This window comes from Triturus cristatus, chromosome 1_1 (genome assembly GCF_964204655.1).
Source record: "Triturus cristatus chromosome 1_1, aTriCri1.1, whole genome shotgun sequence".
In the NCBI taxonomy this organism is placed as follows: Eukaryota; Metazoa; Chordata; class Amphibia; order Caudata; family Salamandridae; genus Triturus; species Triturus cristatus.
In genome coordinates, this window is record NC_140579.1 from 705,876,600 (window position 1) to 705,893,865 (window position 17,266).

General features: G+C 47.6%; 1 protein-coding gene and 1 long non-coding RNA gene across 4 annotated transcripts in view; one reads left to right on the forward strand and one right to left on the reverse strand.

The window, feature by feature from the left end:
- Nucleotides 1-17,266, reverse strand: part of FMNL1 (formin like 1) — a 1,060,054-nt gene that overhangs the window by 756,049 nt on the left and 286,739 nt on the right. The gene's annotated exons all lie outside the window — the stretch shown is intronic.
- The window catches only part of LOC146870933 (uncharacterized), a 144,942-nt gene that overhangs the window by 126,281 nt on the left and 1,395 nt on the right, over nt 1-17,266 (forward strand). The window contains exon 2 of the long non-coding RNA XR_014979835.1: nt 16,357-16,416. This is a non-coding gene — a long non-coding RNA (uncharacterized LOC146870933). The remainder of the gene's footprint in view (nt 1-16,356; nt 16,417-17,266) is intronic.

The following is a 17,266-nucleotide window of genomic DNA, read 5'->3' on the forward strand; positions in this document are numbered from 1 at the left end:
GGCTAGCTTGAATCCAGTGGCGCAGTGAGCATGGGACCCACGTCTGGGCATACCCTTACAACTTAGGGTGACAAAAGCAAAATGAATGCTGAACAATGCAAACATTTGCCCCCAGTCACAAAGATCTGCGTTTAATCTATTCTTAATTTGATCACCAAGCCACAATACTTTGGACCCAGCTATATGCAAATCAGTCTTGACCCTGGTCCTTTTTGGAAAAGTCCAGCCCGAACTGCCAAGCCAGGTCCTGCCTAGCCCAGAAATAGCATGCTTGGACAATTTTGGGGGCATAACTCCTCATCAGCTATGCTAGCTTGAATCTAGTGGCGAATTGAGCACGGGACCCAAGTCTGTGCATACCCTTCCCACTTATGGTGGCAAAAGGAACAAATGATGGACGGAATGCTGAACAATGCAAACATTCACCCCCCAGTCACAAAGATCTGTGTTTGATCCATTGTTCTTTTGCTCAACACGCAACCCCAGTTTGGACACAGCTATATGCAAATCAGTCTTGACCCTACTCATTTTGTGAACAGTCCAGCCCGAACTGCCAAGCCAGGTCCTCTCTGGACTAGAAAAAAGCATCATGGGACCGGTTTCGGGGCATCAGCCCTCATCAGCCAGGCTAGTTTGAATCCAGTGGCGCAGTGAGCACGGGACCCACGTCTGTGCGTACCCTTCCCACTTAGGGTGACAAAAGCAAAAGGAAACAAGCATTGGCATAGCCAATAGGTCTTGCCTTTGGGACATTATAAGTGTTTAGCCATGCAACAGTCGATGTTGCACCAAGGATATTGTGCTGTATAATTAAATACTTATAAGGTCCCAAAGGCGAAACCTATTGGCTATGCCAATGCTTGTTTGTATACTGTCACTGTAGTGGATGACACATTGGGTGCTGAGGTACACTTGTGACATTTAACTTATAGGCCCTGGGTAAATACTTCTACCTTTTACGAGGGTCATATGGGTAAGTTAAACATGCCAATTAGGGGTGTGCCAAGTCCATCATGCTGAAAGGGGGAGCACAGGCACTTTACATCCGGTTATCAGGGAGAAGGTGCACAGAGTTCTATGGCCACTAAAAACAGTCAAGGCAAAAAATGTATGGTACACAAGGCAAAAGATGGTCGTTATCAACAGAAATTACTTTTTTTATTTTGCTTGCAGCACTTAATGGCAGTGTATGTGTTTTGTGAGTTCTCTCCCTCTTAAGTTACCCCAACCCTTTCATTCCCTTTTCCTGTGCTCTATATGCTCAAATATCAAGAAACAAATCTACGGAGCACAGTTTTTCTATTGTACCCAGAAATGTAAAATAAGGGAGGGTAAGTACTAACAAACTGCTAAAAACACTTGAAAATAAACGTATTATGTGGAGGCGTGAAGCCATCCTGTATACTCACCCTGAAGCGCTGAACCATTATCACTTATTTGGAGAATAACACCCCCCCCCCCCCAAACTTTGCTCTAGTTGCGCCTCTGATCTCCTGATGAGGGGCTGATATCACACAGTGGCAGGAAAAAAGAGCTGAAAACTACAGTGAATAGGGGTTTTCCAATTTGATTTCATAGGCTTTGAACTACAGAGGTCAATTAAGGGTGTGAAAACACACTAGTACATGGGTACCAGCCTCAGCAAGCGGTTTGTTTGTTTTTTAGTTGTTTTTTTGGGGGGAGGGTCTTGTGGGCAGGTTGGGGTTCAAAGGTGCTCCTGGGTACTATCGGGCACGAGGCTCCGCCCCATCAAGGCCCCACCCCCTCCTCACACAGTGAGATTGTTTTTCAAGTTGGCAGGTATGATAAAGTTATTATTATTGTTATTCCTCCATGCGTGATATAGGCAGCTCAGCGGGTAGCACTCTTGGTTCAATGATCCACAAACGTGAAAGATGTCACAGGTTTGAATCTTTGTTAACCAAACTCTGGTTTTTCCTTCTTTCGAGGCCGTCAGAATGAGCACAAACCCCAGGGATATTAGAAAACCTAGCAATTAAAGCTCTTTAAGAGCACGAGGAAGATGGGCACGAGATGATGGCTAACACTGCGGATGGCTTGACATTTTTTTTTGCCTACCTTGGTATGATTTTATGTGCAAATTCCGATGTGTTTTGTTTTTAAAACTGATCTATTTCGAAACTGAAATAATTTATTTTTTGTCATAAGCTAGTTCGTTTTCTTGCAAGCTGATCCATTTTTATTTTCCACTCGTAGACATGTTTAACAATTGTTTCCGTGCAAAAGTTATAAGCGCTACTGGAGTGATTTTTTTCCTACTGTTGAAACGTGAAGTTGCCTGAAAGCCTAGTATGCATTAGTCAAAAGGGAAACTATGCCAAGGTGCTTAGGGGCATATCAACAAAGCGGCGATAAAAAATGATCGCCGCCTTAGCGCCAGTTTCCGGCGATAAAGCGGCGATAATTTTATCGCCCTATCAACAAGGCGACGCTAACCCCTGTTAGCATTACTTTTCCAGCGATAGCGACCGGAATTTTATCGCCTTTCAAGCCAGCAATAATTAACGCTAATGACATGCAAAGTAGGCGTTCCTGACTGAAATCCCACGAAAAAAGTCGCTAACACAGCTGCTCACTATTATCAAGGATATCGCCAAACCGCAAATCTACAAAAAAAGCACGCTAACTCCCGCTAACTCCAGTTTTTAACACTTGGTAAAAATCTGACTTACACTAGAGATAAGTGGGAGTATATAAGGGAGAGTCGGCCCGAGCTTCCCCAGAACAGCCACAGAAGCCATGGAGATAGTCATCATGCAGCTTGGAGTCCCACCAAGGCAGCAACAACAACAACCACCGCCAATGCCACCACCACCAGGCCCACCACCACCCATGCAGCGACGAAGAAGACAGTGGACACTGCGCAGACGTGTCTACCTCACAGACTTAAGGCCAGAGGAAGTCATAGCCCACTACAGGCTCAAAAGGACATCCATCCAGCACATCCTGACCCTCATTGCCCACAGGCTGACGGCACCAACAAAGCGGACAAACAACATCCCTCCGCAGACAAAACTGCTCGCTGTGCTGCACTTTTTGGCCTCTGGGACATTCCAACCAACAACAGCTAGAGTCGGTGGAGTATCACAGGCAGCCTTCTCAACCTTCCTCCCCACTGTCTTGGATGGCATACTCAGCCTGATTCCTCAGCACCTTCACTTCCCCAACACTGTGCAGGAGCAGATTGCCATTAAGCAAGGATTTCATGCCATTGCTGGCTTACCACAGGTGATCGGTGCAATTGACTGCACACATATACCATTTGTGCCCCCTGGGGACAGCGAACACATCTACCCCAACAGGAAGCACACCCATTCAATGAATGTGCAGGCAATAGTGGACCACCGCGGACTGTTCACAAATGTCATTGCCAAATTTCCAGGGAGTGTGCATGATGCATTCATCTCCCGACACTGCATCATAAACCAGCTCTTCCAGGATGGCACACATGGAAATGCATTGCTTGTCGGTAAGTACCAACTGAACACACCACATGGTCAAAAAACACAATCATGTTGACCCATCAAGAGCGAGGATGTAAATACATTGCCTATGTACTGATTGGGGGGGTGCACAAAATGTATGGGCACATGCTGATGTACGAGGATGAGGTATACAGGCTCCACTGTGTAGAGGACGGGTACTCATAGTATGGCCCACTTGCTGCCAGCGGCCTGGCAAGCCTTTCTTGTTGGGCCGTGGACCTTGCAGACATTGTACCTGTGTGCCATGTCTGCAGATTTCATAAGAGTGCCACCAAACACTGCCGCACCAGCGCGGACTCCGAGAGACTCTGCACCATGGGGGCTGTGCGAGTCCAGCGATGGTCAGAGTGGAGATGCATGTGCACCAAGAGGTGAAATATAACAAAAACTCGTTAACAAGTAAATGGTCCATGAAAGACCTGTGAAGTACAGGGGTGTGGCTGTGTGTGTGTGCCCAGGAAGCTGTCCCAGCCCAGGCTGCCAGGGGGGGAGGTGACAGAGGGTGACAGAGGGAGAGAGAGGCAAAGAGACAGAGGGAGCGTGACAGAGGGAGGGAGACCGAGGGCGACCGAGGGAGGGAGATAGAGGGAGGGAGGGATAGAGCAAGGGAGGGAGAGACAGACCGAGGGAGGGAGACAGAGAGAGGGAGGCAGAGAGAGAGAGAGAGAAAGAGAGAGAGAGATGTGTGTATGCCAGGTCTGGTGGCTCAGTGAACGAGGGTGTCCGCACCAGGGGTCTGTGTCCATCCACATGGTCAGTTCCCTTACTCACTAGCCCTGCCCCCTTCCCCACTGACCGCACCCGTGCGGCACACTGCCACAAACCACACAGCAAATTTGGGACCAGAGAGAAAGTATGTGAGTACCCATGGTGTAGAGTAACCCCCAGTAGCTGGCCATCTATGTACCTAATCAAAGTCATCCGGATTGGTATCCCAGTCCGGTGTGTGGTCGCATTGTTGATGAAGATGATCATGTTGCAGTTCTTGTTGCCGGTGACCTATTAGGGTGACCCAACGTTTCACAAGTACTCACACATGTACAATCAGTGTGTCAATTCTGAGGTTTGTCGCGACCAAGGTTGTAACAATGCACTTTGATTGTAGGAAGTGCAGAGTGTGGCAAATGTGCATGCATATGCCGGAAAATGTGTCATGAAACCACCATACAGCGCCATTGGTGTTGACTGCAGTGGTGTTGTTGCTGCTGTTGTTGGTGTCTAGTAGCATCTCCTCTCTCACTCTGCCACACATATTTCTCATTCTCAACCCTGTGATATGGTGTGTCATGTGGTTGCCCGATGAGTAAGTGGATGTGTATTCGGTCACTACTTGTGTGTTGAAATTGATCTGTCAAATGCTAATCCATTACAAATGCAAAGAAGTGTGCAAAGGTGAGCCATGCCATGTGTATCAGCGTGGTGAAGTGTGTGGACAGTCTGATCTTGTCGAATAAACCACATAGTGAAAATGATTTTAAGAAGTTGTGTCATGTGAGTCTTATGCCCTGCTAGTGACAGATGACGCAGGCCAGTACGTTTACTTTGTGTCACAAGTTATTGTTGATGGTGTCTGCAAACCTTCACTGTCCCCAGTGGGCCCTGCAGGTGAGGTGGCTGTGGTCTGTTCCTCCGTATTACCTCAGGACATACAATTGCATGGTTTGTCTTGTGTCACAGGTCTGCCATCAGCATGAGATGCATGTCTGAATGTCAGCTGTGCCATGTGTGGCCGAAGTCATTTGAACATTCACATGGCGGTGACTGCAACGAGTGTGGATCAGTGCCATGGCTAGATGTTAGGAGAGCCAGGCTGCCTGTTGGTGTCTGTGGTTTTTGTGCAGGTCTCATTCCCATTTTGTACACCTGTAGTGACACTTATGCAACCGTGCAGCAAACACCTGCAAAAAGGATGGTTGGAGGATCAACACGGAGGCAAGGTACTCAGCATTGATGCCGCTAAATAGCCAGAAGCAACATATGTCTAACCTAAGTCTAAAAATAGCAAAAATCACAATAGAAAAAAATGTCAACAATGCCATCATAGTATGCCTAATGAATCATGTACCCATTCCCCATTACATGTCATAGGTGATCAAGGATATGCTCTCTGCCCGTGGATGATGACACCAATACGAAACCTCACCACCCATGCACAGAGGCAGTACAATGCTGCACATCGATGCACACGTGGTATCTTGGAGCGTACATTTGGCATGCTCAAGTCACGTTTCCGTTGCCTGGATGTTACAGGTGGCAAACTGCTGTACAGCCCAGAAATGGTAAACAAAATCATACTAGCATGTTGTGTATTGCACAACATTTGTGTCCGCACAAATGCCCCCTGGATCCAAGTGCCTGCAGCACCGGGCGATGACCAGGACGATGACGAAGATCAACGAGGTGGCCCACAGCCACTGCTGCTGGAATTGCCCGAAGGGACAGGATAATAAACAATTACTTCACTTGAGCACATCACATTGTGACTGACAAAAACAAAGACATGTATATGGAAAATTACCTCAAGAACTGTTTGTGACAATAAACAAACTCAACACACATACCCTGTCTGCAAGTTACTCTCCTGCATCAGTATATCACTATGAAATTTTACCATTGTACAATAATTGCAAGTAAGAGTCCAAAAGTAAAATCCTGGTGTGTATGTTTCATCATCACAGAGAGTTAATAGGGTGTCAATCGTGCACAACTTGACTTTACAAGGAGTAAAATCTGGCGCACAATTCATCAATGGTTGTGTCAAATAGTATGTAATTCATGATACACAGGGTGTACTTATTATGAACAATTTAAATGTATGGGTTTGTAAGTGCCAAATAATGAATTTTATGGTTAATTCGGTGTTAATTTTCACTGTTAAGGCCGTGAAAAGGGGGACAAATCAGAAAATTGGGTGTGGAATGGTGCTCAAATCTGAGAAGTGGGTGTGGAATGGGGCTCAAATCTGAGAAGTGGGTGTGAACTGCGGGTTTAAGCAGAAAAATGGGTGTGAAATTGGGGCTCAAATCTGAAATATGGGTCCTAAATTGGGGGCAAATATGAAAAGTGGGTGTGAAATGGTGCCAATTCTGAAAATATTTCTCTGCATGCATCCAAGACATTGAATGAGCCACCAGCAGAGCTCACATGCACACCATCTCTGGACACCTTCATGAAGACCGTCAAGACCGGTCTCTACGTTGAACAAATCGGCTCATTGTCAGTATGACCCAACAGACAAGATGAACTATCTGACCATCTCCCTGCAACCCGTGGTGGACAAAGTCACTGAGAGACCCATAAACACCCAGCTGACTGGCTACATTGAAGAGAACTCCATCATGGACCACTCCCAGTCTTGTTTGGGTATCAAGCACCGCACCAAGAACGAACACCATGCTGACAATGCTTAAATATGCATGCCACTTGACCTGTGTCACATTGCGGACAACACATCCTACTACACCTCTATGCAACCTCAAACACCCTTTCACACACCACACCCCAGATGCCAAACACCACCACAAGGGGATGCGAGGAACAGCCCTCACCTGGATCCACTCCATCTTCCCCGCAGTAAGCCAAAGGACCCTCACCCACCCCTATCTCCTAAATCACAGGCAACAACTGCGGAGTCTCCTCCACCTGCTTCAACACCCTCTGTATGCTCAAAAAGATCTACAGATGGATCCCGACAGACACAAGGAAAACAGTCACCCAGGCCCTTGTCAGCAGCAGACTCGACTACGGAAACGCACTCCACGCCGGAGCCACCACCAAGCTCATCAACAGACTGCAAAGAATCCAGAATGCCTCTGCACGCTTGATCTTCGACGTCCCGCGCCGCAAACACATCACCCCCCACCTGAGGAACCTGCACTGGCTCCCCGTCGATAAAAGAATCTCCTTCAAACTCCGGATCCACGCACACAAGGCACTCCACAAGACCGGCCCGGACAATCTCAACAGTCGACTCTCCTTCTACGTACCCAACAGGAAACTCTGCTCCGCAGACCTCTCCCTGGCTACCGTCCCACGCATCCATAGAACCACAGCCGGAGGCAGATCCTTCTCCCACCGCGCCGCCAAGACCTGGAAGACCCTCCCCTCAACCTACGACAAACCGAAGACCTTCTAACCTTCAGGAGACGACTCAAGACCTGGCTGTTCGACCAGTGGCAACAGCACACCCCCTCTCCCCACCCTCACCGCCTTGAAACCCTTGCGGGTATGTAGTGCGCTTGAAAAATTATTTAATTGATTGATTGCTTGAGTACCACATGGGGCATCACTAAGACACACGTTTTGCTATATGCACATGTCCCCACTCACTGCCATTGCTAGACAGCACGGAGTAAGCATATCATCCCACACAGACAACACACAGCCCATCCTCCCCCTCACGAAGAACGCAGAAGACACAAAAGCCAGCTCCTACGAATGAATGTCAGAACTAGCAGATTGGATGACACACCTCTGCATAAAGATCAACTGTGAGAAGACTGACCTCATCTTCGCTCCATCCACATCCGCATGGGACAACCTCTGGTGGTTGTCTGCCCTTGTGAGCCCGCCCTCACTGACAGACCATGCACGCAAGTTTGGCATCATCCCAAATCCACCATCATCCTGCCCAGCAAGATCTACTCCATTGCGTGCTACAGTTGTCTACAGATCAAACCAAATCCATCACAATGGATAACCCCAGGATGCATTAAAATTGTCACAAACACACTCATCCCCAGCAGACTGGACTACTGCAACAAACTCTACGCAGGGAGATACAGAACGCCACTACACAAGTTCTAACACAGCCTGAAAGCTACAGACACACCTGTCTTCAGAAACCCACGTCCCAAACACAAGAGGCAACACATACAGAACATCCAATGTAGCACCGACAAGGAGAAAGTAAGCCACAAACTACTCACACACACCTACAATTCACTACACATCATCAGGAACTAAGACATCCACGAGAGAGTCAACCTCAACATCCCCAAGAGGAACTGCTGCTCTGACAAACTTGCCCTTGCAGACTCAACCGGGATCGGAAAATCACAAGGCAGAGGAAGAGCTGCCACCTACGCCACCAGCAAAGCCATGGACGAGATGAAAGTCAACTTCAAACAATCTCACACCCAGCATGTTTACATGTGGAACGACAAGACATGGCTATTTGGCTGAGGCGGAGCTGCACTCCCACTCCCCCACAGCGACTTGGGAGCCTCACGTGTGAGTAGGGCACATCATGTCCACCCTTATTGTCGGATTGATCTGCGCACATACTCATCACCTACAGACCACCCCAGGTGAGTAGTGCCCTTTCAATTCATATCTCTTTTTTGAATGAATGTCTGTGAAATTACCAAAAGAGGTGGGGATGAGTAATGTCGCATGCCATTTTGAGTGTCAACTGTCTTGGAACATAAAAGGTAGTCTGTGTATACCCCTGAGGAAGTGTTGGCTATGGAACAACAATTCCCATTCTGTTGGGTGCAGGGGGATACACAGTACCTGGGCCTACAACGTGCTCCAACTCTTGCCTGTACAGCGAAGCACAAATATTCAACACTGTTGGATGAGACGGCTAAGGCGCTGGACGCCTGCTCAAAACTGAGCTTCACATGGTTTCGATGCATAGCGGGAGTGAAAATGTAGATTCTTCCACACATTTCCTATGTATGTCAATTTGGACACATGGTGTCCCCCCCGTGCACTCACACAATTGCAAGCCCTCATTAATAAGTCTGTCAGGGAGGGCAAGCGGACTTGCCTCTCACTTGTGCAGCTTACACGGCCGAAAATGCAAGGTGGCCTGGGATTGCCCCTCATTGGTGGCTATTAACAAGCCACATGCCTTTGATATATAGTTGAATGGAATAGGCTGCTATCGGAGAAGCAATGGAACTTCATGGACCAGTCTGTGGCGGGCAAAAACATCTGGATCTAACTGTGGCTAGCCCATAAGCACTGGCCCTGGGGCTTGTGCTCTTTGCCGGTTAGGGCGCCCACCCACAAGGTCTTGGACAGGGTGGCAGTATGGAAGGGGTGGACCTCTTTCCCCTCACCGACGAACTACAGCGTGGATAACCCGGACTTGCACCCGGATCAGGAATCAGCGATATTCCATCGCTGGCAAAAACAGGGCTGCAAGAGCATAGGGTCTATCTTTGATCTAGAAGGGCTTGTGCCATATCTGCGGCCCCTATAGGATTTAGATTTTCCCGCTGCTGTTGTGTATTCATAGTGCCAAAGAACACACTGGGTCACGGGATTCGACGTTGGTTACGTCATATGCGAAGTGGTTAGCGCGTAAGGAGGACAAACATTCCCTCATATCTGAGCTGTACAAAATGCTTTTCACTAGGTGGTCAGTGCACAAAAGTGCAGGTTTTGTGGGAAATGTAGCTGGTGAGGCCAATTTCATCCAAGGAATGGGAACGTATCCTGTATTGCGCACACCACACTGCGCACAGTGTAGCAGGGGCTGGAACCTCCTTCAAGGTTTGCTGTCATGCCTGGTGGACGGACGGGTGCGCAGGTCCAGTATATAAGGACTCGAAACTGGAACGAACGCGCTTAGCGTTCTAGCTCCAAGCCCTGTTTCCGTCTTTGACTTCGTTTGCCTGACCTCCGTTACGAAACTTCCTGTTCCCGTCCCGGAGTCGTTGTTGCCCTGAATTGTTTCTCTAACGAGTAGAGAGCACAAGTTCCCCGGCGTTATTGTAGGTGTTTGTGACGCCGTTTCAGTCCGTTGCTCTTGTGCCTTGAGCTGCAGAGTCTCCCCGGTGTCTCCAGTCTTTCATCTCCGGGTCTCGCCGTTGTTACGAAGTGCCTGCAGCATCGTGAAGCCACTCACGTCCTCATCACCTGAGTGAGTGTATCTGTGCCATTCCAACGAGGCAGAATTTCCCCCTTATCCCAGTTCCTTGTTTGGTCCCCTGTTTTGTGTGTTCTTTACCTGATTGTAGGCAGCACCCCTATCTCTCCTATAGTCTGGTTTTTTCTTAGTTTGACATTAGTCGTTCCTATGCTCATGTGTCCAGTTGATTGGAGGTTGAAGTAGAGTAGGAGTAGCCCCTTTATTCGCGCTGTCTCCTGGCAATCTACTGCTAGCTTGGTTCTGTCGCCCCCCTAAGAATAAGGGATAGCTAGCGTGAACCACCGTGCCTCAGTCTTATCAGCACCAGCAGAACGAAAACGGTAACAGCGCGGGGCGCTGCTTTCATTTGCTCTCCTTTGGATGGTTAAGAGGGGGAAGTGAATTGTTATGTTTCTTTCTTAGGATTACAACATACTGCAACACTAACCACACAACAACTCCACTCTTCTTAGGAGAACCTTTACGAAGAACATGTGAGTTTAGCAAACTGGGAAGAGGGACATACATACATTGGGGTAGAAGTAGTATTAACTGTCTACTGCCTGTGCGATAGAATGTTCCAGAGTGAAGTCATCTTTTAATCCTGGTCGACATTCGATGTGCCTAAGCCTTGCAGAGTGCTGCCCCATCCTGATTCACAGCAGAAGTAACTGTGCTTGGTAGGCAAATATACAGACCATATTTCCTGAAGAGATAAAGGGGCTGTATGTTGTTTTGGTTAACCCATTCTTTATGTTACAGCGGAGTGTTGCCAAGTCTCGAAGACCTCTTCACCCATCCATAAACCGGACCCCCCTCCTTCCCTTGTTTTGTTTCCCTGTTTTCCCCTGTTGAGTCATCCGATACTCTAGTGTTTGATAGAGTCGGAGAACCACAGGGGAGGATTGAGGCATACTCTACTGATTCCTGACGCTCCTGCAGAAAGACCTCAGATTCCTTACATTTGCTCTCATTGGTGTTGCACACCTGTGCAACTACATGTCTGGGATAAAAGCAAGCCAGATTGCTGCTGTCGGGGATGCTGGATGACTGGTACCCTCGTGCACTTACTCTGACATTGTCCAAAATTGAAAAGATATTGGGGTGAGTCTTTAGATAACATAGATACAGCGTGCAACATTGCAATGCCCGGCGCACTGGAGTACACTCTCCTTGGCCTCTCACATCCAAAGGCCTTCCCACTAACATCCCTCAGGGGTAGGCAAATAGTCCCAGCGTTCCTGGCAGACAGGCAGGTTATCCTAGCACAGTGGGGTACAGTGGCAGTTCCAGGGCTCCTGTCCTGGTTACAACGTCTAAGGAACCTATTAGCTCTGGAGCATCTGTCTCGGGGTGCAGAGGGAAGGGTGAGAGATTTTGCAACTCTGTGTTGCCTCTTTGTGATTTCATTGTCCAGAGATATGAGGGAAGTCACATGCCCAAAGTACTTGCAGGTCTGACGCATTCCACCGATGGGGCAATCATCCTCCGCCGCTCACCCAGTGGAGTGACGAGGGGGCTCCCTTCCACACATATTGTGTATGCTTACTATCATCTAGGTAGGTTGCAACCAGTGCGGAAGGTGGGGTTGTGGGAGGGTTATTGGGTGAGGGGTTTCTTTTCTCCCTTGTTCTTGATTGTTTCACTTATCTGTTTTACATGGTTATTCTTTGGAAAATGGAAGACGCTCTTAGTGGCTTGTTTGCTCTTCTGGTATGCGGCCGGCCTCCGGGTTGCGGCTTAAACGCTGTGTAAATGCTCACAATACTTGCACGGCCGGCATCCGGATGTAGTCAGCAAGCTGTGTTTGCCAAATTAGCCTGCCTTCCTATAAAAATATGTAACCCTAAAATGGAATCTGCCTTCATTGTGCAAGCCTATCTTCACATTGTATTATTGTGCTGTGACCAGAGTTTTGGCCTGAATGTCCATCATTGCTATAAAAATGGCGGGGCGTGAGATTCTTATCTCAAACACGATGATATGTCCCCGCACATTTAAAAGGACATGGCTGAACACACTCCCCAATACTGTACCAGCATCAGGCCAGTAGCAACCTCTTAGCGTGAAGAAACCCATTGCAAACTATGAAACATGCCGCATACACATTACAGTAAGTCTATGGACATTAGCAGGCCCTTAGCGTGCAGATTATGGTTGCATGTATTCAGCCTGATGACATTAGCTGCCCTTTAGCGTGCAGATTCTGATCGCATTGAATAAAACTGGACGCATACACATTACAGTAGGCCTATGGACATTAGTGGGCCCTTAGCGTGCAGATTCTGATCGCATGTATTCAGCCTGATGACATTAGCTGCCCCTTAGCATGCAGATTCTGATCGCATTGAATAAAACTGGACGCATACACATTACAGTAGGTCTATGGACATTAGTGGGCCCTTAGCGTGCAGATTCTGATCGCATGTATTCAGCCTGATGAAATTAGCTGCCCCTTAGCGTGCAGATTCTGATCGCATTGAATAAAACTGGACGCATACACATTACAGTAGGCCTATGGACATTAACGGGCCCTTAGCGTGCAGATTCTGATTGCATGTATTCAGCCTGATGACATTAGTGGCCCCTTAGCGTTCAGATTATGATCGCATTTAATAAAACGAGCCGCATACACATTACAGTATCAGCCTGAGTACATTAGCAGCCCCTTAGCGTGCAGATTTTTGTCGCTTTGTACAAAAACTGCCTCTAACACACAGGAAGTGATGTATGCCTGCTTCCTGTCTCCTTGTGTGTGGCATTCACTTTCACTTTCTCTTTTGAGCACATTGTGGTTGATTTGGCTGAGTGAGGAAGTGTTTTGTGGATTGTTCTGGTGGAGAGTGGATTTTGGAGTGTTGCTGTGTTGCGGTGTCCTGTCTAAAGTGTATTTTTGAATTATTTCACATTTTATTTACTTTTTACTGTCTACTGTCCTCAGTCTTGTTGTGTTTGTTGTGGGTTATTTTCCTTTATTGTCATTAGAGGGTTTTCTTTTGTTAGTCTTGGGTGAGAACTGGGGTGTGTGGAGATGCCGGCGGTGGGAAGGTCAGGGCAGATGTCAGAGGGGGCATTGGGGGGCTTCCTGTGGCTGGTGCGGTGCTACCTGCCTCTGATGCTGGAGAGGGGAGGACGTATCCTCCAGGGCTATGGTGTGGCTGTGCGGAAGTTGCAGTGGGAGCGTGTGCGGGTGCAGATGCTCCGCTGCTTCAAGGTCAACAGGACCGTGCGCCAGCGGAAGCACCGCTGGCAGGACATGCTGGCGCGGGAGGCTGACCTGCTTGACTACACCAGAGTGATGCCTGGCATCCAGGGTGGTAAGTACCAATTCCCTTTTTGTCCATGACTAATTTTACGTACATATATGAGTGACGTGTGTGAGAAGAAGATATGATGTCAATGCTGTCCCAAGACCGTGACACTGTAACAACGTGGTTAATGCAATGCGACTTGCTAAAAATACTTGCGCATGATGGCCTTGACTTTGGATTTGTATGACTCACTCTTCCCACTACAGTGTGTGCAACAGTACGGAAGGTGTTGGGATAGTCAATCAAAATACACATCATTGATGTGCGCCATGCAGTTCAAGGTGGAGTGACGATTGATGTTGCAATGACCGCGTACATTACGTTTGCCACTGGAAATACCACTTAGGAATGGAGATCCCCGGTGTTAAACATCCCAAAATACACATGCTTAATGTGAGCGTATACTCAGCAGGAAGAGTTGCAGGGGCGTGGCGGTGTTTGCATGTTGAAATATAGCAAGGGGTGTGTCTGTTGAAGAGCAATGTTCAGAGTTAGTGCTTGGAGATGGGGAGCAACGTTGCCTGTCAGAGGTGTAGTGGAAGGTTGCCACAGGCCATGTCTGCAAGGTAGGAAAAGGAGCAGACTCACAATCTGGTCTCTCTGGGGCGGGGGAACACAGCATAGGCCAGCTGGTCGGATCGTCGGGTCCTTTGATGTGCCATGGAAAGAGAGTTGTACGTTAAGGTATGTTTGCCCAGTGTTGTGGATAGCTGTGTGAGCCTGGGTGCACATCTCTTGAATGTGACTCTAGCTTTGATGTGGAGACAGTGGAGTGTGCGCAGGTGGTGGGAGGTGTGACAGGGTCCTGGCACTGTGAGGATCAGTCCTGTGGTTGCATTTGAGATGTCCTGCAGCCTGCGGATGTGGTTCATGTAAATTCTGTCATGGACTGTGGTGCCGTAGTAGGGTGAGCTATTGCACAGGGCATGAGTGAGTGTCTATGTGTGTTTGAGTATGAGTCATTTGACTGTCTGACATAGGAGACAGTGTGTGTGGAAGCACAATGATGAGACCGGATAGATCTTGCAATTATCTTGGACATCGGAGTCCATGATGGATTACATGTTGCGTGCCTTGTCCGTGTTGGGGTGTGAGTTCCCCATGCCGTGTGAGGACCCGGTGTAATTCCATGCGTGGAGGTTTTGGAGCATGATGGGTACTTATCTTTTGTTGTTGCTCACTTGTATGCAGCTCTTTGATATTCATCTAGCAAGCTCTGCCATGGCTTCGCAATACTTGTGTTTGCTGGAGTTGTGTTAGTTGGATGTGTCGAGGAGGAGTTGCCAGTCGCATGCCTATGATACAATGTTGAGTCCATAGCGAATCCCGATTGTGGCGTGCGGAGACATGTCAATGTGAAAGATTGTAGGGCTGAATGAGGATCTCTGGGGGACTCCACGGCTGGTTGTTGTAGGCTCCAAGACAACAGAGGGGTGTCTGACCCACACCGTATGTACGTTGTGGAAGGAGCAGATCCAGTTGAGGGCCTTGTCTTGGATCCCTTTGTTGTGGAGTCTGCATATTGGTGGGCTTTGTGAGACAGTGCTGAACACCGCAGCGATCGGTCAAGGATGAGGAGTAAAACGGTTGTTTTGCGCTCCGTGTGGATAAGGTGCCTTGATATTGCGTGACACAACTCATATGTGCAGCTCGGCTAGCAGTGATGTTTTGGCTGTGCAGCCTCTGCTTCCACATGTTCGTGTGTGGATGCCATTCAAAGTAGGCCCAGTCATGGGGCCAACATGAAGTTGAAGAAATATAAACTCCTTCTCAGGGGTCTCACTGATACTTAGTCCATTCAAACCAATAATAAAGAATTTGGCACAGAAGCTGAAATATAAAAGAACATTTTTATTAAACTCAAATGAGTGTGACTACGTCGCAGAGATGCCGTAGCAACTGAATGAGGTAGTCTCCAGAATGGTCTTACTTCACGTCTTATATACTCTTTATCCTGCCCCAGGCATGTAAGGGAGTTGTACCAATTACATTCCTAAACAAATGGAAAATTTGGAGGGTCAGCAGGTGAGTAGCCTTTTGGGTTTTAACAGGATATGGGCAAAACATTATAATTACATAGCTCACAAAGGTTAATCTGATTTAGATGGCACTGCAGGGCATGGCATGATTACATGTACAGTATCCCAACCCAAAAGTTAATCATTAGGAATGTCCCAAATTCAATCTCCAAAAGCCGGACAAACCTATAATTGAAAGCATAACCCATGTAATGAAGAAACATTAAAAAAAGAAACAGTAACAGATGATGAACAAGATAAGGCATGTGCAAGGAAACTAAAAGTTAATGATGTCCTGAACATTGATTGGCAATCTCAGACAAAGATCGATCAGGGAAATTGGCTTTGCAAGGTCAGTTTCAGGTGAAGAGGTCAGTTTCTTACAGTTCATTCCAGAGTCAGAAAGAAACCTAATTAATGTATGCATACACTAAGAAGGCCAGGCCACTTTGTTCGCCAGGCTACCTTCACAGGCCTACGTGAGGGCAACACAAAATGGTGGCACAATATAAAATGGAGTCAGTCTCGAGAATTACAGAACCTCAAAGTCAACACCACAGGGATGTAGCATTGTCTGTCACTATAACAATTCACATTGTGAATATGCCACGTTTGCTGGGGTTTGCTAACAACACCTATTTGCATTTGTCCTCTCACAGATGGACGCCAACCTATCACTGCAGGGGACTTTGACTGTTTCCTGGACGCACACGCCACTGGTGAGTAGTGACAAGAAATATTGGCATGTTGCGTGGTCATGAGTGTCTGTGCCAAATGCAACACGTTGTTGATTAGCAGTATGGGTGTGTATCGCATGTCAATTGCCTACGATGTGCAGAGGTATTCAGCCTTTCCGATCTGTGTCAAATATGGTAGTTTAGAGGGGTACAATGCATCTTATTCAGAGTTGTGACTTTGTTCATCAACAGTCATTGATGCACATGTCAATGTATGTGCCTATTTCCGAGCAACTAATGCTGCCAACTAGGCATTTACACTGCAGTTGTGTTGTCAATAGGCTACTAGCATTTACTCCCATGTTCATTTGCGCAGCCTAGTCAAGATGGCACACTTACATGCGGTAAACATCGTCCAAGGAGCGTGCAGTAGGTGTAGCATTGTGCACAATGAGGCAGTGCTATTATGTCCGTACAAGGTCAGACATCTTGGCACAGTGATACCTAAGGTATGCTGCATAGCACAGAAGCAGAAGTGGCAGGGTGTAGCTCAGATCCAAGTTTGTCAATGAGGTGTTAAACAAACACATTCCATAGATGTGTACGTCAATTGAAATTTGATATTTGTGCACTGCAATGGTGTTGACAGGCTATGTCCGTGTGGAAATTCCATGCTGGAATCAGGATCATGTGTACCAACTCATCTGACACAATTGGTGACATCACTCAACACACATTTTATATGCATGCATTAGCTATGCATCATTTGATGTCACATAGATTGGCAAATCCAGCCTGCGGCAACAATCACAACCCTCATGACCCCAGGGTGCCATTACAATGTGTAATCCATTGTAACAGTTTGCGTAGTTGATGCATGCGTGTTCATCTC